Source organism: Trachinotus anak, unplaced genomic scaffold (genome assembly GCF_046630095.1).
Source record: "Trachinotus anak isolate AG129_WGS33_773 ecotype Australia unplaced genomic scaffold, CSIRO_AGI_Tana_v1 ptg000031l, whole genome shotgun sequence".
NCBI classification, from domain to species: domain Eukaryota; kingdom Metazoa; phylum Chordata; class Actinopteri; order Carangiformes; family Carangidae; genus Trachinotus; species Trachinotus anak.
In genome coordinates, this window is record NW_027273882.1 from 1,499,505 (window position 1) to 1,524,053 (window position 24,549).

The 24,549-nt window shown below is 40.0% G+C and overlaps 1 protein-coding gene and 1 long non-coding RNA gene across 3 annotated transcripts in view; one reads left to right on the forward strand and one right to left on the reverse strand.

Annotated features, from left to right (window-relative positions):
* LOC139612390 (uncharacterized) overlaps positions 1-24,549 on the reverse strand; it is a 79,136-nt gene that overhangs the window by 15,969 nt on the left and 38,618 nt on the right. For both annotated transcript variants that reach the window (XR_011686525.1, XR_011686526.1), the window contains one exon: positions 13,967-14,038. This is a non-coding gene — a long non-coding RNA (uncharacterized lncRNA). The remainder of the gene's footprint in view (positions 1-13,966; positions 14,039-24,549) is intronic.
* The window catches only part of tmem121ab (transmembrane protein 121Ab), a 37,972-nt gene continuing 33,314 nt past the window's right edge, over positions 19,892-24,549 (forward strand). The window contains exon 1 of the mRNA XM_071467919.1: positions 19,892-20,278. The gene's annotated coding sequence lies outside the window, so the exon portion shown is untranslated. The remainder of the gene's footprint in view (positions 20,279-24,549) is intronic.

Consider the following 24,549-nt stretch of genomic DNA (forward strand, 5'->3'; position numbering starts at 1 on the left):
TGCCGAAACAGTCCTCTGTGCCTCAGAGACGTAATTTGCGCCTTGAGGATCAGCTACAAAAAATGTTTGGAAATGTGATATGATGTTTCAGAGCTCTAACAAAATCAGCGCTCTGAAAAGCTGCCCAGAGGATTAACGTCAGATCTACCGTCAGCCTGTGGCCTTATGGTGGGTAACTTTATCAACCCTGCAGTATTTTTAGCATTGGTGGCCGCGGTGAGAGTCAGACCTCCCCTCAATCCAAACTACATTAGTGATATGTAATACTTGGCACAAGTTTTTCCACATCATTGCTTTTAAATGTTTTCATTTTCTGGGACTGAAACCATTTTCTCACCTTCAGACTGATTGACAGGCCTGCTGATATGTGGAAAAACAAACCTGTGCTGAATAGCACTGCCAGGGATTAGTGTTTGGTTGTCTACAAATTCAACAATATGTGCATATGCTCACATTTGTGAAAAGATTATTTTCTATCAGTACGTTAGTGTATACACCTACGACTGATGTCAAGGTTTCAAGGATGATTTCATTATCCTGTTAGAGAATTTAAGTAGAGATCAACAATAATAAGGACATATAGACACTTCAGGAAAAAAGCTTGGAAAATGATGCTTCACTGTTTCATTTGATATTGACTTCTCATTAATGCTAAAATTTGCTGCTGGTCACTGCTGGTGATGATTGATACATTTTACTGGAAACATTCACACTGCAAGTCATTTTTTAATCATTAAAAAAGTTGTGTGGTGTAATAGCTGTTGCTATGCTAAATCAGGTGCTAGCTTGTTTTTCCTGCTAATTTGTGACTGGGATAGAGTGTTTTTTTTTTTGTTTGTTTTTGTTTGACAAGAGCATTTGGGGTTGTCAATCTGTTTGTGCGTTTTATGTTTCTTCTATTAAATATTTCCCCATTCTTTATAACTAGCCACATAGTGTATGCCAAGAAAGTTGTCAGGCTTCTGTGATTTTGGTCCCACAGCACTTTGCAAACTAGTATCCTTCTCTGGCTGAGCTGACCGCCTTCCCACACACGAATGGCATGAAATCAATATTCTGACAGTGCTTTTCTGTTTTTTTCTTGGACTTAATGGCTTAAAGTTTGATACAGCTAAAGTAACGACTGAGATTGTGTTATACTCATTACATTTTCAGCATTGTTTTGCAGCTGTTATAGTCATTGTGTAACTTCAACCTTGCTGGTAAAGAAACCCCTTGAGTATGCATTTTGTTGTCTGCAACCTATATACATAGTTGGATTAAATGTATTAAACTTGGCTTGCCCCAGTCAAAAACAGCACTCTATAAAAGATCAATACGTTATTTTAACACAAGTGCTGGGTAGCTTGTCTGCAGACCCCAAACTTCACATCTATTCACAACAGTTTGTAGCAGCATTTCAATAAGTCACAACACTCGCATGTTGATACAGTGGAGCTTATAAACCTACTATTACTATTAAATATATGACAAGCGGAATCACACACTGTACTGATGCAGAATGTCTTTTGGTTTCCAAGCACCTCATGTGTCATGCAATTTCAGCTGGTGTGTCCAACAGTGGTGTACCTGGGGGCTTGGCTGAAACTCCTAGCCTGTGGACAGAGCACAACTTCCTGCCTTCCCTCCACCATCTGGAACATCTCCAGCACAGCATGCTTGTCCAGGGAAAAGCATCAACACAACAGAGGCAGCTTGCCAAATTCCCTGCCCAGCCTTGGGCAGCCATGACAGGTAAAGAGGACAATGGGGCAGACAAAAGGAAAAAAGGGGAGATGCAGCAGGTCCAGTATCAAAAGACTCTTTTATTAGGAATCTACAGAGGTGTTTTCCAAGCAGGTGACCAGATTTCTTGGCCACAACAAGAAGCTCAGACCCCTTTATACTCAGTGGGACATTAGGTTCATCCAGCCCACCTGCTTGGAAAGATGCACTGCTGGGAGAACATGAAGCAGAAAGTTTGTCTCTCTTGGGAGCATCTACTCAGTCAAGGTAGCATAAGGAAACCACCATAGGTTTAATCTCTGAGCCATTTGTCCATGAATCACCCCATGCTGGGTCTATCAAGTTTCTCATGTTATCCATAGAGTGTGCAGGCAGGAAAAGTGCATTACTTGTAAGCCTTCATGAGTAAAAAAAAAGGGGTTGAAAATCATCTATTAAACTTCACTCCCTCTTTCCTCCCAACTTCTAGGTCTATTCCCTGTGCAAGGCTTGGTGCTGCTACTTTAAACAGGCTTTGATTGTCAGATGGGCTGATAACCCTTCTGCCTCCTTTCCCAGCATCTGTCAATCACCATGGAGTCTGTGAGCCACAAGGAGTAGAAGACGCTTCTAAGCCAGAAGCGAAGAGAGTGACACACAAAGAAATAATTAGAGGCAGGAAAACACACACACATATACAGAGAGTGAGACAGGAGTCGACACCTACTCTGGACCCATTAAAGGTCTAGCAGGCAATGCATTGGCTTAACTCAACTGAGGCCTGTTTCAGCATTTCTGATCATTAAACTAATGCCCAGAATTAGGGATGGAGCTCTGCCCCCTGTTGTCTCCATTAATTTATTAGTGTTTATTGACTGGTCTACTTTATTGCTTAGAGATAATCATGTTTCCCCAATGTGCCCTATTTACTCTTCCCTCCTCTGCTGATTTGACAGAGTTGCTAGGTGCTGAGAAAGGCTAACATCCCCAAACTGTCATACACTGTGTGTTCATGGTCTGCTGGGGCTTGGTCTGTGTCCTCTACACATTGTACTCCAAATACTGTTGATGAGAGTGTGTACTGAGCCCTGTCTGAGCTGCTTAGCAAAGATGATTTAACCAATACAATGGTTTATAATGGAGACAGATCAATAAGTTATTAAGAATTAATTCAACAAAGCAGAAAAATGTAATTTCCTTTTCTTGTGCTTCATTTTCTAAAAAATAATGATAAATGGACTGAACTTAAATGGCTCTTTTCTCCTCTTAGAGACCACTCAAAGCTCAGTGCAATACATACCACATTCACCGCTTCATGCACAATCATACATCACACCCTTACACTGATGGAACAGCCAACACAGGCTATTTGGGGTCCAGTATCTTTCCCAAGGCATCTTTAAACACACGGGCTGTAGTGGCCAGGGATCAAACCATCAACCTTCTGATTGGTGGACGAGCACCTGCTCTACTTCCTACCACCCTGGCAGCTTTTCATCACTGATTTACTTTCTTGTCAAATGCTTAATTCTAAATTTATATTATACCAGACTTATGTGCTCTAAATAGTGGGCCTAATTAACATGTTTCGTGATTAATTACATGAATAAATAATATAGATTTGACAAGAATCATGAGCTAATTTGTTTACTTTAATTCATAGTATTTGAACAAATAGATTTTTGAGATGAAGCGAATATAAAGTAAAACTCACCAAAGTCCCACCAGCAGTCGTAACATTTTAGACAGAAACTGAAATGATGGATGAAATTACCACTTGTGATGTGAAGGCCATTGCTCATGGTGATGAATTCACAGAAAAATATCCCCCCAAACTCCACAACTACAGTTTCCCTCAGCAAATTCTTCTTTCTTGAAATTCAGTTTTGGTGAACTTTGACACAAATTTGTGCCATTGATCAACCGTTTGCAAACTGTCTCGTCTGTGCTGACTTTTAAAGGGAACAGGGGGAACTAGAAAGTCTAAAATGAACACAATCACAATTGTGTAGCACCAACCTATTTTAGAAAAGTCTTCAATGTTGAAAAATGTCAATGCCAGTAGAGCTTTATTCTCTGTACCCAGCTTGCCAAACACAGAACTATAGTATTAGTAGTCACTTCATAACTTGCAAGTGTGTGATGAGACACTAATATGAAAACACCTGTTAATATTATTTGCATCCATTTAAAACCAGTTTACATTTTCATTTAAAATAAAAAAACCAAAAACAATGAAGAGCAGGGTTTTTGGTTCACTCATTCTTCAAAGTGATTGAATTTATATTATTAATATTAAATGTGGTTGTTAACAGAGTGCTAAAATGTGTTTTTTCAGTACCTGTAATGGATTGCAGTTACCAACTTTCCTGTGCACAGATTAATGAAAACATTTTATGTGCAACCCCACCTGCCAGCACCGTGTATGTTTTTTTCCCGCAGCAGCAGGAGAGGGTGATTTCTACAAATTAATGGTTCCATGCTGCCTTCATGACGCCTGCCCCCTTCATCAAACTCTAATGACAGGATTGTGAAAAATTCAGAAAGGATTATACAAACAAAGAGTGGAGGTGTGATGAGGTGTCAGAGCAAAAAGAAATAATTGTCAACATGTGTCGCCCACCAGTAATTATGCAACAGTCTCTATGTATGTGTGTGTGTATGTGTGTGCATATACATTCATGCAAATTTACTTCATGCATATGTCTACTTATGCATGCAATTGTGTTTTATTGATGTGTATGTCTGTTTTTAAAGCATTAGTGGGAATCCGTGTGTGTGAGGGAATGTGTGTATCCCTGTCAACCTGTGTGTGTGTGTGTGTGTGTGTGTGTGTGTGTGTGTGCATGTGACAGTAATAAATGTGCTGAGAGGGAGGTGGCAGCGGAGAGTGATGGATCGTTTGTGTGCTGCAGGCTGACTCTCCAGGGAGGGACACTGCTGCATCCTACAAGGGAGGGACAACTTAGAGTAATTGGGTCACTGGTACTGGGAGGAGAGTTTCCACCGAGCCATGCTTTTAAGTGAGAGAGCGGCACAGAAGGTAAGGAGAAAGCAGAAGAGAGTGAGGATAAGCAGCGAGGTTTGAAGAGTGATAAATAATGAGATGTGGTCTATGTGAAAGAGACGGGCAGAAGTAAAGGAGAGCAGGAAAATAGAAGCTGAAAAAAATGGGGGCAATAAAAAACAGGGAGCAGAAGCACAGTTGGCCAGAAATAAGCTGCTATTTTGTTTTTTGATACCTCCTAGAAAAGCTGCAGTGATTACAGGAAGCCATGTATTCAAGGTTTTTCAGTTTTTAGTGTGGGTAGTTTTCAGCCTTCCTAGCTTCCTATCAGCAAGTATACAATATAAAAAGATATATATATATATTTTTTTTTTTAATTGCTGCGCTAACTATTAAGTCCTCCTCTGCTGTTCCTCTACCAGTGGAGCTCTGCAGTTAAACCAGATCAAACTGTCCTTTAATGAACACAAAGAGGTGCCATGGACCGGTCTGGAAGAAAGAGGAGAATCTTCAGTCTGCTTCTGGGTTCTGAAAGGGAGACTCAAGAGAATGAAGATGAAGCGAGAGGAAGAGATGGAGACAGAGAAAGGAATGTGGGCGTCCTGTGCAGTTTTGGCAAGACTGAAAGGTCAGGGATTGAGTATTGTGGAGATTTATCACTACAACGCTGGAAGGCTAATATGCTAGAGCTGGCTGCCACCCTGCTGTTCCTGGGCTTGTCTCCTTCTCTGGCCTGACCAGGTCAACTGTCTCTTTTTTTTAAGTTTATGAAGATTAAGTTTTTATATGTAAATCTGCCATTATGTTGAAGTTGCATGTTTTTTTTCTCCAGCTGCTTCAGCCTCCTCCCACAGTCTAAAAACATGCAGGTTAGGTGAACTGCAAACTTGAAATGAAACTCAAACTGAAATTGCCAAAAGGTACAAAGGTGTTTGGTTGAATCTGAAGCCCATTGCAGGCTGGGAAAGCCTTCTCTCCACTATGATCCAGAATAAGAATCTATAAATTCAATGACTAGATTTGATGTTTGGTGGAATATATGCTATGTAAGAAATATTGCTTGAGCAATACAGGATTTTTTAGGGCCAATGCTGAAATCAATATCGATTTAAGAGAGCTTAGAAATACATTGGTCAATTTATGCACAATTTACATATACACCCACACTGATGTACTTGCAGTAAGCTAATATCTGCTGCCTAGCTACAATAAGAAACATCAAGCCCAAGGTCCATTTTACCACAATGAAAATCAATGAGTGATCCAAGTGGTGTAATTAAATTAGTAATAAAATTAAATTTGCTATATTTATCCAAAATTCAAGTTAAAGAAAAATTGTGTGTATCATTGAACTCAGAGATTGTCATCTATGTAGGGAAGCAACTGGTGATTATTTGCATAACTATTATTAATTTGCAGATTCCTTAATTAATTGATTTACAGTGGGTCTGTAAAATAAAAGTGTGAAAAATGGCCATCACAATTTTCTAAATATCATTTCATCAAAATACTTGTTTTGTTGGACCAGTACTTAAAAAACCCTCAAGATATTTATTTTAATATTATATTAAACCAAGAAAAGAAGCAAATGTCCGGCATTTTTTCTTTTGTTAATTGACTAACAATTAGTTTGTAATTTAAAAAGTTGATAATTATAACAAAAGTGGTTCGTTTAAAAAAATGTGTCTGGTTCTTCTCTGCCACACAGAGCAGATACAACAAACAAAACAGTGCTGCCTACAGAAACTTAAACTTCATCACTGGAAAAGAAAGAGAACAACAAAAGAGACCGCAACAGTGAACAGCGACAAGTCATTTCTGAGAAGAGGAGAAAAATAATCCACTTTCTGCATCACCACTGCAACAAGTCACAAATGGTGGATATGTAACTTTGGAACACAAAACTTCATTTTGATTTTTGGCTGGACCAGAACATGACTGAAACGGTTTCTATTTGGGGGGTGTTAGAGCCTGCAGTGTCGTCAACTTAGCGCATTTGTTGAGACTTTTTTCCAAACAAGACTGGGAGAGATGCCAGTAACTGCTAAGATAAAGAAACTAGCAGATCTGAGTAGCATATAAACAACAGAAACACCAACAACCGGAAATGAGACAATACGCCTACTGCAGCACAGCAATAAAAGCCCTGATTAGAAATCGAGGGTTTCTGTACACTGAAACTCTAGAAGGTTTTTATTTTGAAGCGATTAAAGGAAGTGAGTTTGTATTAACATGTAATGCAGTAACTTTAACATGGCAAACAAGTACAAATGAAAATGAGGCTTCATACTAAAATCACACTATGACCAATTATACATATCATATACATATCAAAAGAGGTCCCAGTAACTTTTTGAGGAAATACGGTTGTTGAACACTGTTGTTCCATTTTCTGACAATAAAGACAGAAAAATAATATGTAAATGAGCAAAGCTTCACTGGGAATTCAGCTGTATTAAAACACTGTATATGCGAGCACAGAGTAGGAGAGAGGCAAACAGATAAAGGGCTGAAACCAGCAGAATGCAGATGCGACAGTTGTTTGCAGTGGTTCCACAACAGTTGTCAACTATGTCCTCGATTTCTCACATTCGCCGTCCAGCCCTGTACTAGGTTTTGACCTCGCCTTGTTGAATTTAAGGTATTATTGCATCGTTGCCCAGAGCGACTCAGTTGTCACATGACATACAGGTCAAAAATGACATAAAGGTCATAAACTATGATACAATACAACTGAACAAACATGACACAAGAAACGCATAACTCTTTTTACTTCTATTCTAAAACTCTCTAGCTTAATTTTGTATCTTATCTTGTTCTTCTGTCCTTTTTCATCTGCCCCTTATCTGCATGCTCTTATACCACTATTTACCATCTGTTCAACGAGCCCACCTCCAACCTTTCACATTTTTTAACTGTATCACTGCTTTTACAGGTAGAATTTATGCACATTCATTCAAAAGAAACACAGTATATGCAGCAGAACTTTGTTATTCATATATTAATTTGTCTGAGCTCCTGTGTCTTTTAATCTGATCCAGTAAATGAATTTACATAATGAGTAAAAATGTTGAGAAGCAAAACATATTGCTCTGATTAGCCGTTGTGGTTTACACACGCAATTAAAGGCATTTTTAAACAACAAATTAGACTGAGCATAACAATTCATAAAGCATGCAAGTTTCATACTTTATTTATTACTGAGATGTTGTGAAAACAAGGATTGACTGCAAGAACAAGCTTACTTAAACTAGGTGTTTACATTATGTCAACTTTTAGATGTTTAGGTTCTTTTCTGCTGTCAAACTGTATGATATATTTTCAGCCAAGCAAATGTGAGTTGAATATTGAAAAAAAAGGTCAATAACTCATGACTTCTGGACATAAATTGACTTTGTGTCTAAACTGAAAACTGCCTGTCAAACATGAGAGGCTGTGAGTTTAGAATATTTATAAAAAAAAAAAGAGGATCCAATAAAATATACATTCTGTATGTTGTCATTTTTCCTGTAGATGCAATTAGTCTCTGTTGATTTGCCTTCCTAATTTATGAGTGCACAAAATCATAAAAATTTTAATACCCGGAAGCATCATGACTGGTTGCAATTTTAAATGGAATTCCCCACAGAAAGTATTTATTATTGACGAATACTGTACACTCTAATGCTTGTCAGAGTAATACATTTATAAAGCTTCAGACAAGCATAATTAATAATAAACTGGAATAAAATAAATGTCTTGTTACCCCAGATGAGCTCCAGTAAGCAACACATTGACACAAACGGGTGCTGACCTGTCACCTGTGAATCAATACCTTTAAAGGAATAGTTCACCCCAAAATCATTTTCTGGCCTTATCTGCTAACGTCCACTATCAGTTCCAATACCCCGGAGAATAATATGAGTGGTTTGCAGCAAAGGTCCAGTATTTACCTCACTCTCTCCCAGTCAGTGGTTCTCTGCAGGAGCAAGCAGCAGTTTTCTTCAAAGTACTGCTGAAGCTGTTTGTGTAAATTTGATGACTCTTTTATCCCATTTTGAAAATGATGCTCACATTTATACCAACTGCTGAACTGAGGTGAAACTAAGATAGCGTGTGTTTGCTTTTTACTTGCGCCTGCAGCATCACCTAGGGAGTATTGATGGTCAATTGGTTTGAATCACTTTGGCAGAAATATCTCTACTGCTGCTGAATGGACTGTCGTGAAATTTGGTATAGATTTTCATGGCCCCCAGAGGATGAAGCTTACTGACATCTGACTTTTCCTGTAGCAGCACCAGGAGGTTAACTGGTTTTTCTGTTGTTGTTTTTCTTGTGTAATAAATGTCTCAACACCTATTGGATAGATGTCCATGTACTTTGAGTTTTGTCCAGCTGGAGACTCTTAGTTTTGGTACAAAATTCACCTAACCACAAAGCATAGAGATAATGACCGATTTTACTTAAATATCCATTCAAGCAAACCAGCTGAAATTTGTAGTGGTAAATAAGTAAAGTTTATTTCAACAGTACCTTTCACAGACAAAAAAATATCACAAAGTGTTTTGCATGATAAAAAGTACAAAAGTTCAAGATGAAGAAATGGTGCCTGAAGAAACTGTCTGCCCACATATCACACTTCAATACACAGAGCCATCTAAGCAGAAATTTCATGAGTCTGGAAAACACCTGTTGTGCCACTGTAACAACTTGGGGGGTTCAGCACTGTGCTCGGGAGCCCCTCAGCAGTCATAGCGGAGATCATATTAATTACATCCATATCCAAGTTATTAGACAGCCTTCCTACCTCCAGGCAAACCTGCAATTTGAGCGTGTCAATCTAAAGAGCATCAGCATCAATCCAAATGAGATAGTGGTGCTAATTAGTATTGCTAATGGAGAGGGAACTGAGTGTTTGAGTCCCGTTACACAAAATCTCATCACTGCACAAATATCATGGTCTGTTCATAAATGGAGAACCATATCAGACCTCTGCCCAACTGCTGCTTGGTCTGGCCTGAACTGGCTGCACCTTCATGCCACTGAAGGCTGATCGTGCAGGTGTTCTGGGACTGTGTGTGAAGCTCCAGAGAATATAAAGTAAAGGAATCCAATTCAAAAGAGAGAGAGAGAGAGCCCAGAACCCCCAGACAACAGCCCTCAGGATGCAGCGTGCATTAATATGCTGGTTCTGCTGCAATGCCATTCACTTTCAAACCAAAGAAAACATTAAAGCACATTGACTTTTACTGATATAAATAATGTACAATATGTGTCTTTAAGATGTTCTCATCACGTGTCCTTGTCTGTATCTGAAGTCACATAAAGAATGAAAGCAGCACTCACAGCAGTCAAGGCCAATTGGTGAAAGAGTCTAGTGAAGAGACTTAAATCTAGCTTGCAATATACTGCAATGTGTGTTAATGCAGGCTTCACCACTAAAACGAACATGTCCATCTGTTTCTGTTTTTACAGGAAAAAAAAAAGATTTCTTACTTGCTTAGTGTGTGGATGTACAAAATGACAGACTGATATAAACCAAAAGCAGGAATCAAAATCAAAAGGTGGCTCATAATAGTTAGAGTGCCACTCAGTTGCAGCTTTCAGCTATAAAAAATGCCCAGGAAATAGCAATTTTGCTAATAGCAATTTGATGGCTTTCCAAAGCAACACGAGAAAGCAAACATAGCTACAAGGGGGTAAATGATCTGTATCCTAATTGCAGGTGCATTGTTCAAAAATACAGCTGATCAATTATTCATCCAAAGGAAATAGTCTCAGCTACCATGACAACAAATGCCAACGATAGATACACTGCATTTAGAAACAGAAACAGTGGTGACAAGTTCAAAGTAACCTGCAGGGGTAAGATGAAAACTAACAGTACATACTGTACAGTTGACGATGATAACTTGTCCTCTGTGCCACAAGGTTCAGTTTATGTTCAAAAACCTATTAAAACGACATTAGTTGTGACACTGAGTGACAAGTTCCTTCATTATAATGAACATCCATACTGTGCTTTGTTTCTAGTCAGTAGCACGTACACCACCTTGTTGCCATAAATACTCAAACGCACCATTTACTGAACATTTGATAAAAACTACAGTACCAAGCATTTTATTTCACCTTTTTTAAAAGTGAAAGTAGACAGTTCCATTCTTTCATTCATTCATTCATTTATTAGCCATACCACTTATCCTTTTAGGGTGTGTCAACAATGTGATTTGCTTACTGTTACCTCACTTGGAAGTTTACTTCCCCTGCAGAATAATGTATGTTCAGAGTTTGACACAAGAAGACTGTTTTCACATTCATCAACGAAAGGGGCAAAGTTTCTCTAAGTTTCTTCACCTTAAATCTGAGTTTAGGACACGTACACATGAGCATAAACAGATCTAATTTGGTAGCTAATTATGGTGCAGTATGCATCTTAGGAAACTTTACGCTTTCAGTGCACATAACACTACATAGACTTTAGTGAAGTAGGAGACATCTTGTATCTAGTTGTTAAAACTTTTGAAACGAGCAATATCTGCATTTTTTACAATCTTTTAAAAAGTGAATTGAACTTTTTTTGTGGCAGAACATATCAGACACTAAGCATGTATTTTGATATATCTCAGAACTTCTTTAAAGAAGTTCTGAGATACTTGGTCAGTAGGAACCAGTGGTTTTGGGGCTAAGTGCCACAGACAAGGCAGGGAAGTCAGAAACATTAAGAGCGGGACTGACATCGTTGAGCTCAGTCTTGAAGAAAAAAAGAAAGAAAGAAAAGAAAAAATAGAATATTGCCAATTTGAACCTTTAAGTCCTTTTTTATTTTATGACCACCTCCTATATATAATTCCTACTACTAAAATAATACAATCGTTTAAATTTACTTGTTGCATATCACAAGCTTTGAGACAGACAGAAATACAAAGCAGGCTAATTCAGTTTTAAACTCAGAGCTCATCAGTGCTGCTTTCGTCTTGACAAGGTCTTGGAACCTTACACTTTCTAACTTCAATTTCTCCAGACCTCCATCTTTTGTGGCTACAAAAGATTAGACTGAGCCCTACCCCCTCTCTTTTTAACCTCCATCCTCTCAGTCACACCCCCCTCCCCAATCCTGTCTCTCACTCTTCCGTCAACATCTATCAACAGCCTTTCAATCAGCCACTGCCCTCTCTCCTCAGCAACTTGTTTCAGAACATGCTGATCCAAGGATGGGAAATGAGGCACAAACGGACGACGGGCCACTATGGTGATCGAGCTGCTGGAGGTTTCTAACAGCGTGTCCCTCTGATTGACCTGTGACCAGTGTGTTATAATCTCTGAAAGCTTTGGCTCACCTCACGGCTCACCTGGCAGAGCAATACTCTTTCTCTTTCACTGCCTCCTCTACTAATCCCTCTCTCTCTTTCCCCCTACATTCACTTGCTCTAAGCTCACTCCCAGCCCCCTCTTTTTCACTCTCATCCTACACATCCATTCAATTCATCCCTGCTATTCAATTTCATTTGCTATATTAGCACAGGAGGGGGGAAAAAAATGCTTATCGTTCCAAAAAATGTAAGAAATAAATAGAAAACATAAAACAACAGGCCATAAATATGAATAAGGATTAAAGTTGGTAAGCCGTCAAATTTACTCACAGCCAAACAAAGTTTTGCAACAAAGAATTCATATTCATGAAGCCATATGTACCACAAGAGCTGGAGTCCCTTGGCTGTAATAAACAATGTTACTTTTTACATTCAGCTTCATCAGATACACAATCAATATGCAAATTATTTTTTTAGGGAGCTCATTCTGCCAAAACCTCAACATGCTGATCTAAGTCTGGTTTTATCTTGGAACAGGCCTCCTGTCTCTACACAGAGAGTGCCAGACAGGCTTTTAATGCACTTCACCTCCTCCACTCACATATCAGTGAACACACACGCAGGCACAGACATACACACAGAGGCATGCACACAATATGCTTCAAAGCCCCCAGCTGGCTTCCAAATGCCAAACGCCTGCCTAATAAATACAAACACAAATGCATTAACAGACACATAATGACATGCAGCCACTTACCCGCGTGTTTCGCTGAAATCCTCCCACATTTACACATTCATTGACTATAAACAAGTCAAAGATACATGTGTCAGACTGTGATTGCTCAAATCCACCTCATTGTTGTGGTATAATCTTTAATACTCCACTTATACTTCTCTTTCATCTTGACTGTGCCTGTGCTTTACTTTGGCTCTTTATCATCCCTCATACACTCTTTACCCTCCAGCCATACCCCACCACCTGTGCACTCGCGTCCGGTCCCGCTGTATGCGCAGTGTTGATGCCCTTGTCCCTCCCAGCGCTGCCTGGCCTAATGCCTACTGCAGATGGGAGGCAGGAGAGAGGATACTTTACAGGTATGAGCTTTGAAATGGTAAGAAGCTCTGTTTATAGTGCAGCGCAGATGAAAGTGAGCCGTGAGGAGATGCACAAGGCCGAGGTGGAGGTGGGGGGGTGGGGGATGGTGGTGGCAGGAGGAGGTGTATATGTGGCTTGTTCTCGCAACTTACACTTCACCACCTCACCTACAGTGCATCCACTGTTACCTGGAAGGATTTATTCTTTCTCTGTTTGCCTCCTCCTTATCTCTCTCTCTCTCGATCTTTCCTTTGATTGTGGATAAAAGATATGCAGCAGGTTCATGCAGAGGTGAAAATGAGAGGTACAAAATGCATGGGCAGCCAAACAGCGGTCTGTGAATGGCTATGTTCAGCACAAATCTATATACATACATCATTATGCATGAGAGTGTGTACTTAATGTACATTATGTATCTGTGAGAAGCAAAAAAAACAGAGCACTGTAGCCTCCTCCTCTTTACTTACACTGCATTGCTACATTTTGTTACACTGTGCTGCTCAATCTCCCCATGGGGATCATTAAAGTTTCATCTTACTGTACCTTATTAGGTATCCCAAGTCACAAGGACTCTGTGGAAGAATCAGTCCATAATGATGTATGATGCACATATTGATTTTAATGAGCTAAAAAGGTAAAGTGTCAGCACAACTCAACAACATTTACTGGGAGATTTAGAAGTTGCTCTCCATTGCTTTTGGGGTTTTTTTTATTAAATATTTTATTAGACTCTTCTCTGATTTGCTGTTCCTATGCTCAACAGAGAATTGTGTATGTATTTAGTGTATTTCACATGAAAAAAGCATTGAAGTTCAAATGAATTTAAAGTACTTTAAACTGTTAGGAAACTCAAAATAAATCCCAACTCACCTGGTCCAGACAGCTGGGTTGGGCCGGCACCGCAACATCAAAGCACAGCTCAAAGCAAATACAGAAGGGAAACTGGGGGAAAATAAAAACTTAACATGAGAAAAAAGCCTGAAAGGGAGAAAAAGCAACTTGTGTGTGGAGATAACATGAATAATGGATAGCAAGTAGAAACAATGCAGATGAGAACAAATAGCAGATTCCCAATAAGAGCTGCATTAAAACAGACAATATGGCACACATTGCTGAAGGAGCTTTTTGTGGACGTGGTGGCACGAGAACGTACACGCGCTTTAATGTGCATCAAACGGAGGAACCATCTCCTGATGTGTTTGACAGTAATGAGGCAGAGGCAGAGTACTGGATTGGAGGAGCAGAGCCTGCAAGCTTCAGACAGGCAAGCAGAGCATGTCAAATCACCCCTATGTGGGACAAAATCATTATGTCACCACAGACTAATCTAGCAGCCACAAACCGCAATTGGTCTTTTGGCAAAACAAGGGTCAGTAGCAGATGGGTAGAGGCTGGAACTGGAACTGGAGCTGCTGGCCACACAAACACAGAAACTGAAATACTAACCTAATTTATACCAGTTTCTGTTTGGCACCCGAAGGCACAACCCAAGTTCTAAAACCAGGTAAATTTAGGCCAGGCCAGGGAAGACCGTGGCTTCAACGCCTCGGGTCACACGAGGGTCGCTGGCAGCTGTCGCAGTGTATGCATCAAGTGTTAAAAATGCACATTTGCTGCAGAACTCAAGAATATCAAAAGAATGCGAGTGCAGAAACAGCAGGGCCTACAGCTTGTGTACATTTTTTGGTGCAGAAACAGAAATGGAGGCGAAGAAAACAACCTCAAGGTATTTCGCCAGTAGACTTAACAATTCTTCAAGCAGTCAAGCAGTTTCTGAGTAAGTGACGATTACTGTGACAAGAAAAGAAAAAACATTTGCAGTCAAGCTGTAAAAAAAGTTAAATTTCCCACAACAAAACAACTGCTGCGTAAAAAGAGATGTTATTGGGAGAAGCTTCTCAAGTTCTGTAAACTTAACTGATGAACTTTGACTAAAATGACTTTTGCTCGATGAAAACTGCACATTTACTCCCAAATAACTCTACAACACTGTGGTCATTACTTCACAGTAAGAATACCAATTTATTTCAGTTCTGTTTCATTTAGCTAACGTTAAATACCTTTGTTTGCTAGTTAGAATTAATAAAAGGACCAATTTAGCAGTGAAATAAATGGATATCTGACATCAATATGTGTTCAAATTTGGGTCTGCATGACTGGCTTCAATTTTCACTCTGAAAGAGAGAGAGAGAGAGAGAGAGAGCGAGAGAGAGATAGACAGAAAGAAAGAAAGACAGAAATATGGTAAAAACAATTGATTTTGAAGTGTAATATAGTTTTTCAGTTTAATAACTTTTGTAGAGTTGAGTCTCCATTGGCAAAATTAGGACATTTACATTTTGAAAAACTTAAAATTTCAGCAGGTCGATCCATCTTTTCTATAAAGAGTAAAACAAAACTGAGCTGCTCCATAGTTACTTAATGTTACAAACTACAAGGCAACTGAGCAAAGAAACATCAAAATAAACTACTCAGCTGGTGAGACACAGTACATGTTGTTTTCTGTTGTTTGGGAGAGGAAACTGAAACTGGACCGACCCAATTTACTTAACTGAGCAGCGGCAAGGCCAAAGTTCCAAACCGAGACACAATCACATTCTCTTTATTTTAACTTTGTCCAACACTGCAATCTTTTTTTTAAGAAGACATTTCACAATTACATTTACACCATTGTGTGAATGTTTTTGGCCACTTGACTGGTGGAAAGTAACATAGTACATTAACCCAAGCACTGTACTTAAGTACAATGATTATGGTTAATGAAAAACGGGCTACTTAAAATAAGTTAGGAGTTAGTTTGCAATTTAAACTTTAACATACAGAATATATGACAAGCCTCTATATTATGCATTATTATAGATAAACCATGCAGCACTGTTTAGTAATAGTAATAAACTGGCACCACCTTAACCACCTCTAACAGAGAAATGCTACACATACATTAAGGCATCTGTAATATTAGGCCAATAAATGTTTAATACATAAAAAGTCTTTTTTTTTTTTACTTTTGATACTTCAAGTATATTTTGCTACAAATGCATCTTTTTGGCATCTTGGGAGCAGCAGAAACAAGCTGTGAACACATCATTTACATATCATCACCTTTTAAGTTACTATGGCAAGCTTGTTATCAAAGTGTTGCTCATTTACACATCCTGCAGTTACAAAGCAGCATTAACATTAATTTGGGTGAGTGGTGTTTCAACCTGGCCACTGTAACTCCTCGTTATTTTAGCTCTGTTTTTGGTCTCTACCGACTCCCGGGGGAAATATCTGGCTCTTAAGCTGCTAAATGCTCCACTATGTTCACCAGCCAGTCGCTTACTGTGTCTGTCTGCTGTTTGATGCTGAGAAGGCAGGGTTTAGCAGGCTTTTAGAAGTTTTTCAGTGAAGCAGCTGTCTGCTGTGGAAGAAAATGACATTATAGGAGCAGTGAGAGTGAACCAAAACAGTAAAGCTGCAGGTTGGACAGCTAAACAACAACCTGACACTCACTATTAAGCTGCAGACTACGATCGACCGCTTTCATCTTGCAATATGATACATTGTAATAAAAATATTGATTATAGCTGCTATAAGTAAAAACTGTGGAATGCAAGACTTTAACTAAACTTTTGGAGTGTTTTTATGAAATATTTCTTCCCCCACTGGTTAGTTTAGAGACCATCTGTTGTCTTACTGCATTCATCTCAGCACCTCAGTTCTTTTGTGATGTTCCCACAGCTAATCACTGGTCAACAAACACAAGATTTATATAGTCTGAGACGGAAGCACATTGCTTTGTTCACAGATCTGTCAAATTAGCTGCTTTAATACTATTAGCATAAGGCAATATGCTCTGAAATTACCTACAGCTTTGGGCTTTGCATTTATGCCTCCTGGTCCACTTTCTGTTAAGAAAAGTCAGGCCCCTTGATTAGGCAACAACAGATGTTGTAATCCTGCTGTTGCAGTGATTGTGAAACTGATGTGTTACAAAGCCTAGCTGTTTTTATTGTATCTTTACTTACAAACCTTTTTGTAAAACATTCTGGGTAAAGTTTTATAATCATAAAATGCATGTATTTGGGCGTACTGTATATGACCATAATAGCACTGTATCAGTCCATGCTGACTAATTAAGACTAATGAGGGGCACAGAGATAAGTTCTCCTAATAGGATCTGCCACCAAGAATTATTGTGAACTGATTTGCATACAAGAAGGAGCGTGAATATAAAAATGGATATTTAAAGAAAAAATTTGACTGAGATAAAACTTTCTTTTATGTGAGGCTCAGTAAAGAAAAACCATCATTTGTACCAAGCGGTTTTCTCAGGCACTTTAAATTCTGCTGGAGTCACACAGGTAGCTACAGTAGATTGTAGTGCCTCACCCCTGTATGATGAAAGCAGGCACTACACTGTCAACTTCTCCTCCTTGGCAGCCAGAGGACAATCTTCCCCACACCCAAAAACAAGAGAAAAATCATTACATAACGCTGAAGCTGGAGATAGAGATCTAGGGGGGAGGAAGGGAGGGAATCCTCAATATTTAACACCTCTCATCCTGCATTCACTTTGACTCAGACCGAGGAATAACCTTCTTATCTCCCCCATCAAAGCTCACTCAGACAGTCACCTCACATCTAACTCTAACCCCGAGTCTAATCGGCACTGATTGCCTTATGAAAACCCTAATCATTGAAAATTACTTTTAATGTGACGCCGTTATGTGTGGATTCTGAATAAGTTTAAAATGACGAGTGAGCGCAGGAGGGTTTTTCTGTGCCTACTTGATTTGAAGTAGCTGTGCACAGTCACTCTATATGGATGTGGTTTTGAAAGCTAATGAGACAGAGCACACTCCTCTCCTCTACGGAGAAGGGGGCAGCCAATTCCCTGGCAAAAAAAACAACAATATTCCTGTTGTAACCCTACAGGGACATACTAAAACTAGCCTACAGACTGTGCATGGTACTTCAACTGTGACTTTACTGTCTGCTTGAATACATTTTTCATCCTCTCCAGCATCATGCAATATGTACTATTCCTATACTGACTGACACTGTGTCTGTGTTAGTTGATATGGAGTCGGCGACCTTACCCTTTCTCACAGGTTCAACTCCCATTTCTATAACATTACAATAAAATTGCCACTTATAATGCAACGAAGACACTCAACTTATGACCTCATTTTCCATGATGGCATTTTAATATATTAGGGTATCATGTAATGTAGTTAATATTTCTCCTGTCCCATATTCTGTTTCAAGTATTCAATAGTGGATGTGGTGGAAATATAGCTTTATATTTTTAGCCACACTGGCGGCATAGTTGTATGGATGGCAATGTTAGCGGGTTGGTCAGTTGGTCTGCCCACCAGTTTGGTCCAGACTGAAATATCTCAACAACTTCTGAATAGATTGCCATGAAAGGTGGTACACACATTCATGGTCCCCAGAGAATGGATCCTAATGATTTTGGTGATCCCCTGACATTTTTTGTTGCGCCAGCATAAGGTTGACATGACGTGTAGTTTTGAGTGCAATGTCTTTTCAACGTTTGTATGGATTGTCATGAAATTTTGAACAGATATCTAGAATTCCCAGAGGATGTTTTTTAATGATTGTGACAAATCTTTGACAATTTCCACTCCGTCAAAATTTTAATTGGACCAGTACTTTGGGATATGATCAAATTTTTGCAATGTGATGTAATGGCATTCTCATCAGCCTTTGACACTGGTTGCATGCTGACGTTAGCTTTTAGCTCAAGCCTCACAGAGCTGCTAGTGTGGCTGTAGATTCTAAGGCTTGTTAGCCACTAACATGGTACTCATTTGTGGTCTAATGCTTTATCTTGCATGGTGGTATTTTAATGTTATAGCATCATGTAATTTAGATTTTTTCTTAACACCTTATGCTTGGACTCATGTATATTGACATAATTTCCCGTGAAGGATTAATAAAGTATTTCTGATTCTGATATATTGACTATACGTTCCATATCTCCAGCAGAACCAAATAGACTTACTGTGTGAGTTAATACTGACATGACCCTACATTATGGTATTTTCAATCCCCTTTGACATCACAAATTCTTCTTATACTGCTATTCACATAGTGCTGTGATACTTCAGTCACACCCTTCCCAAAATAATTATCACATTAGGTCTTTTCTTTAGAGATTAATCCCTCTACCAGTGTTGCTGACTGTCATTTTTATAAAGAATGCTCTGCAGAAAACTGTTGCTGTGTTAAAAACAAAAGACAAACTCATAGTAAATGAAGGGGCAGGAGGTGCATGAAACAGATGGCTGTTCCCTCTACATAAGTAAATTGACCATAAATTCAATTCAATTCCCCTTAGTGTGTGTGTGTGTGTGTGTGTATGTTTGTGCGTGTGTGTGTGAGACAGAGAGAGAACGAGACAGAGAGAGACAAAATGTGTCTCTGTCTGTGTTCATCTTATAGCTTATTTGCAGCTGGGATGTAATGTTTTGGCACAGACTGAATTAATTCAAATTGAATGTTTCTTTATCACATCACTGCCAATAAAGCTAATGCCAAATGATTTCTGTTTAACTACTGGCAGTCATTTGCCTGTGTTTGCTGTAGCCTATAGGATACTGGAGGCTATTGGTTTCCCTCTTGTCACTCCAACATATTTGAATTGAATAGTGATTGATAGAGCGAGGAGAATAGGGAGAAGGGGAGGGTGAGAGAGAAAGAGAGAGAGAGAGAGAGAGAGAGAGAGAGAGAGAGAGAGAGAGAGAGAGAGGGGTGGTTAAGCCTATCCAGAGGAAGAAGCAACTAGCGAAGAAGCCTCAGCAGTTACACTTGCCAAAGCTGCTCCATTTAGCCAGCAGGCGACATTTCTAACATTCACCATTCATATTTGAATTCACAATTTTGGACACATAGTCGCTCTCTCTCTCGTAGAGACACAGTCGATCTATGCCTAGTGGCTGGGAATGGGATTTTCTTTAATGTAACTTCACGGCGGCAGCAGTTGTTGGACCGGCGTTTTCGGCGCCTCCTCGCAGCGGATTTACAAAGCCTCTCCGGAGCCTGCAATGATATTCAGCACCCTGAACGGCGACTGAGCGTTTCAGCACCCTGGACAGAGACTGAGCGTTTCAGCACCCTGGACAGAGACTGAGCGTTTCAGCACCCTGGACAGCGACTGAGCGACCACCGGAGGTAAGGCAGCAGGAGTTGAACAGCGGCTTTTCGCCTCTCACTTCATGTTCGCGATAAGACATCAGGCTACGGGGGGGGGGGGGGAATCACTCTTTCACCATATGTTCAGCGTGACTTGTCTCAACGCAGCCTGGGAAAGAGACATGAAAGATACAAGCCAGACATTACAAATGGGAACAGTCTGGGTTGCGGTGAATTCCTAGTAAGCACAGTTTCGTGGTCAGTAGCCTAAGTTTAAAGGTTACTCGATTATTTTTTTTTTAAAATCAGTTCTGCTACTTTCTACCGGTCTAGTTCGCCGCTCTTCCCGCCGCTTTCCTCGGTGTTAGACCCATTATTATAATTTGGCGCTTGCAGTCTACAAATAGTGAATTCTTGTTGTGTGCTTTGTTAAAGCAGGCTGAAGTATTTTAAACATTTTTTTTAATAATCGCTATTATCATGATTATCCTTGCTGTGCATCCGTGTTTTATTTTAAGGCAGCTGTTTATTTTGAAGAGTCAGCGCGTGCCCAGGCAGCAGCAGCGGCTCGTGCCTCCAGTCTGCGCAGAAAATCAGCCCAACCCCCCCTCCCCCCACCCCCCAAACACACACACACACACACACACACACACACGCACCACCCCCACGGCGCATAGCCAGCAGCTTGGAGTCACTAAGACCATATATAACCCTCACGACCCCCGCGCTTTCCCAGCCCACCGACACCGACTATCGGACAAAACAATACATTCACATCGTTGAACATGTGGAGAGCTTCCCTGAGTGGACAGCCTGTGGCTTCAGCTCTCCGCTCAGTGACTTTAGGAAACATGGCCGCTGCGTGGCCCCCGTTCATTGGCGTGTTTGTGGCACCTGCGGGGTCTTTAACCAAGTGAGAGCCAAAGTTGATCTTGTAGGTTTTTAACAGCTATAACAATTATGATGCTCAAAATGCTTTGAAGGCCTTCAGTTTGTGTTTGTGTATCAATATTTCACAAGATGTTTGATTTAATCATCAGTCATAAGTGGAGTTGAGACACTGAATGGATTTATCATTGATTAACCGTTGATGTCATTTTTCAAGCAAAAACGCAAAGGTTCTACCTCAATAACTGGAGATATTTGTTGCTAGTCTTTATCTCATGGCAAAGTAAAATGAATGGCTTTGGACTCTGGACTCTTTTCAGAACTTGGGCTTTAGGAAATTTGAAATTATAATGGCCATTTTCTATCATTTTCTGATGCTTTATGGACCAATCAAGAAAATCATTAGCATATTAATGAATAATGAAAACAGTCATTGGTTGGATCCATAGTTTTATCTTATTTTTTTTTATTTCACACCCTTGTAATCCCAGTTGTACATGAGCTGTCGCTGGGATTAAACATGTGACCTTTAGGTTAACAGACGAGTGCTTGAAATCGATGTGGCCACCCAGCCTCCGTTTTTCCCGCTTGCTCCATGTATTGTTTGAACTGTCTGCTGCAGCTCTTTTTGCACGGAGAAATTAATTCTCAAAATGTAAAGGAAGAAAAATGCCCATGTCAGGCCTGCTTTGAATAAGAGGTGACCCCCATGCTTTTCGCCTGCGGCACTCTAACAGGCTCTGATAGCCCTTAACACACTCACACACATATACACATACACATACAGCCTGACTGTGTAAAGCCACTGTGATGTAAGCCCCACTTTTTAAAGCCTTGATTTTAATGATGTTCATTAGGATTTTGATTACACTGAATGTGTGATAACTCTCGGCTCGGCGTTAAGCGTGTCTGATATGTCGGCTCTGACTGTGAGTGACAAGAATTTAGTGGGAGGAAGCAAGAAGTGTGAATCAGAGCAGAGATGTTGCCATAGGGTCCTTCTCCAGTGTCCTTGAAAGAAAGAAAGCACATATTGATATGCCAGTTTTGCCTCTGGGTTATTAAGCTCTGGGCACTACTGTATAGAAATTGCTGCTCTACATCATGGGGATGATGAACTAAATACAAATTAATCTTTCATGCTCAATTTATTATCCAATAAACAGACCATGAATTTGAATTTGAATAGTGGCCCTACAGAGGGCAGGCCACACAATTCCTGTTACCTCTCTAAATTGTCTTTGCCTAGTTAGAAATTAAACTCCCGGGATTGGAGGGCAAGCAAGACTCAGTTCAAGGTATTTATCTCAAAGCATTTTTCATGTACCATAAAACCAAGGCCAGTTTGCCACCCAGAGGGTTACCTTTTAACTGGTTCAGTCTCAAACTGTGCCTCATTGAAAAACACGACACGGCACGCAACCTTAAGGTCAGCAGTTACAAGCCTTCATTGGCATCCAGGACACAGCACGTTGATGGACTCTGCTTTAGATTTTTGCATTTCACAGATTGCAGACCGAGTTGCTTTTCATGAGTGTGCACTTCACATGCTCAGTGCACAGTGGATCATGTTCGTGCATGCCTGGAATTCCATTTATGGGTCTCTTAAAATTCAGGCCACTGCTAGAAACGCAATTAAATTCAATATTGCTGTAAATACATGACGGGCCGGTCTGAAAGCAAGAGAGCAGGCGGAGGCAGTGAACACCCACTCACCCCCCCCCCCACTCCACAACCCCCTTCCTAATCATCCTGGGCCGCCAAAAACCCCTCCCCCTCACCCCACTGCATAGTGAATTGTGGTCAATTTGAATGATCAACAGAAGACAATCTGGGAGGCAATGGCTGTCACAAAGAGTATTAGGCCACAATGAGCCGCACCAATAAAAAATCTGTGCGTTCGGAATAGTCAATGTGATTATTCATTCCCCTGTGTTTCTATAGCTGCCTTTGGCACAGATAGAAAGCAGAGAAATGAGAGTGCTCTGTCTTTGCTGTGCTAGGCTCTACTCTGGGCAAGGTTGTGCCATTCTAAACTAAGCTGTGTTGTTCTGTGCTGTGCTTTGCTCTTTGCCATTAGCTGAAACACAGCTGCTGTTGCATCTGATGCAGTAAGCACTCAGCTCATCTCATCGGTTCTCAGCCGCTGGTTTTCCACTTCAGAATCACTGTGCTTCGGAGGGCTATAATCTCACTGACATAATGGCGTCCACTCCAATCAATAGCCAAATGGCATGGTGAATCAATAGCTACCATACTGTACAATAACGTGGCCTGGGAGTGGCAGAGGGGAGAGCAGCCTTCAGCCATCACATGTTTAACCCTGGAAACTCTTTGAAAATATGCTCCTTAATTATGGATCAAAAATACCAACCTTGTTAACGAGCCATGTATTATGGATTGCTGCATGATCTATGCTAATGTAAGCACAGCAGTCAGAAAAAAAACTGGCACCACTTTGCTTGCTTGCCTCTCTCTCTAATCACTGCACATGCAAATGCACGCACACGTACATGCACACACACACACACACACACACACACACACACACACACACACACACACATTCACACACAGAGTATGTGCTCCAGAAGCACAAAAGTAAAGACAGTCCTGAGATAAATACCCATGATTGGTCACAGAACAGTTTGACTCTTTCTGACTGAGAACAGCATTAAATTTATATTAAAAAAAAAAAAAACTGTTAAAGATTTTTGTTAGAATAACCCTCATTGTCTTCTCCTTGACTTCTCCTTCTGCACACACCAGAAGTTTTCAAAATCGGGAAAGAACGTAATGTTCATGAATTTAGCCCGTTCACTTCATGGTTTGCTGGTTTCCGCCTGAGGAGCCAGAAAATTCATTGGTTTTTTTAAGCGTTAATCAAGCTTTTCTCCAAGCATACCTGAAAGAAGTTAAGATAAAATGGTCATTTTATATGTAACAAGGCAGTTTTTTTTCTTAGAGAAAACAACTTCGGATTCTAGAGTTAAGGCCTTTAAATTATCTATCTGTGTGAATTTTTTTGTTTGCAGCATCCTCCGAGATAATATCATGCACAGCAAAAAGCCATAATGGTTTTGGCAAGAATACAAATTGGAAAGGTAACTAGGTAAGGGTCACAGCTAGAGCTCAGTAGCTGCTGTTATTCCAACAGAGAAGCAAACTGCCGTGAATGGAAGATAAGAAGTTTATTTTTCTTCTCGGCGCCACACTTTAACACACTAAGAACCAGTGTATGATTAGATCCAGCTTAAAAAAAAAATCATTGCCACCCTGAATGGCATTTCCTGTGTTGGTGGGTAATTAGCAAATCTGCTCAGCATCTCATAAAACAGAGTTGTAATAGCTACACTGGACATTTATAAATCAAATACTTCAAATCTGAGAGTGAGAAAATAAACATGCCGTTGTGGATTTTG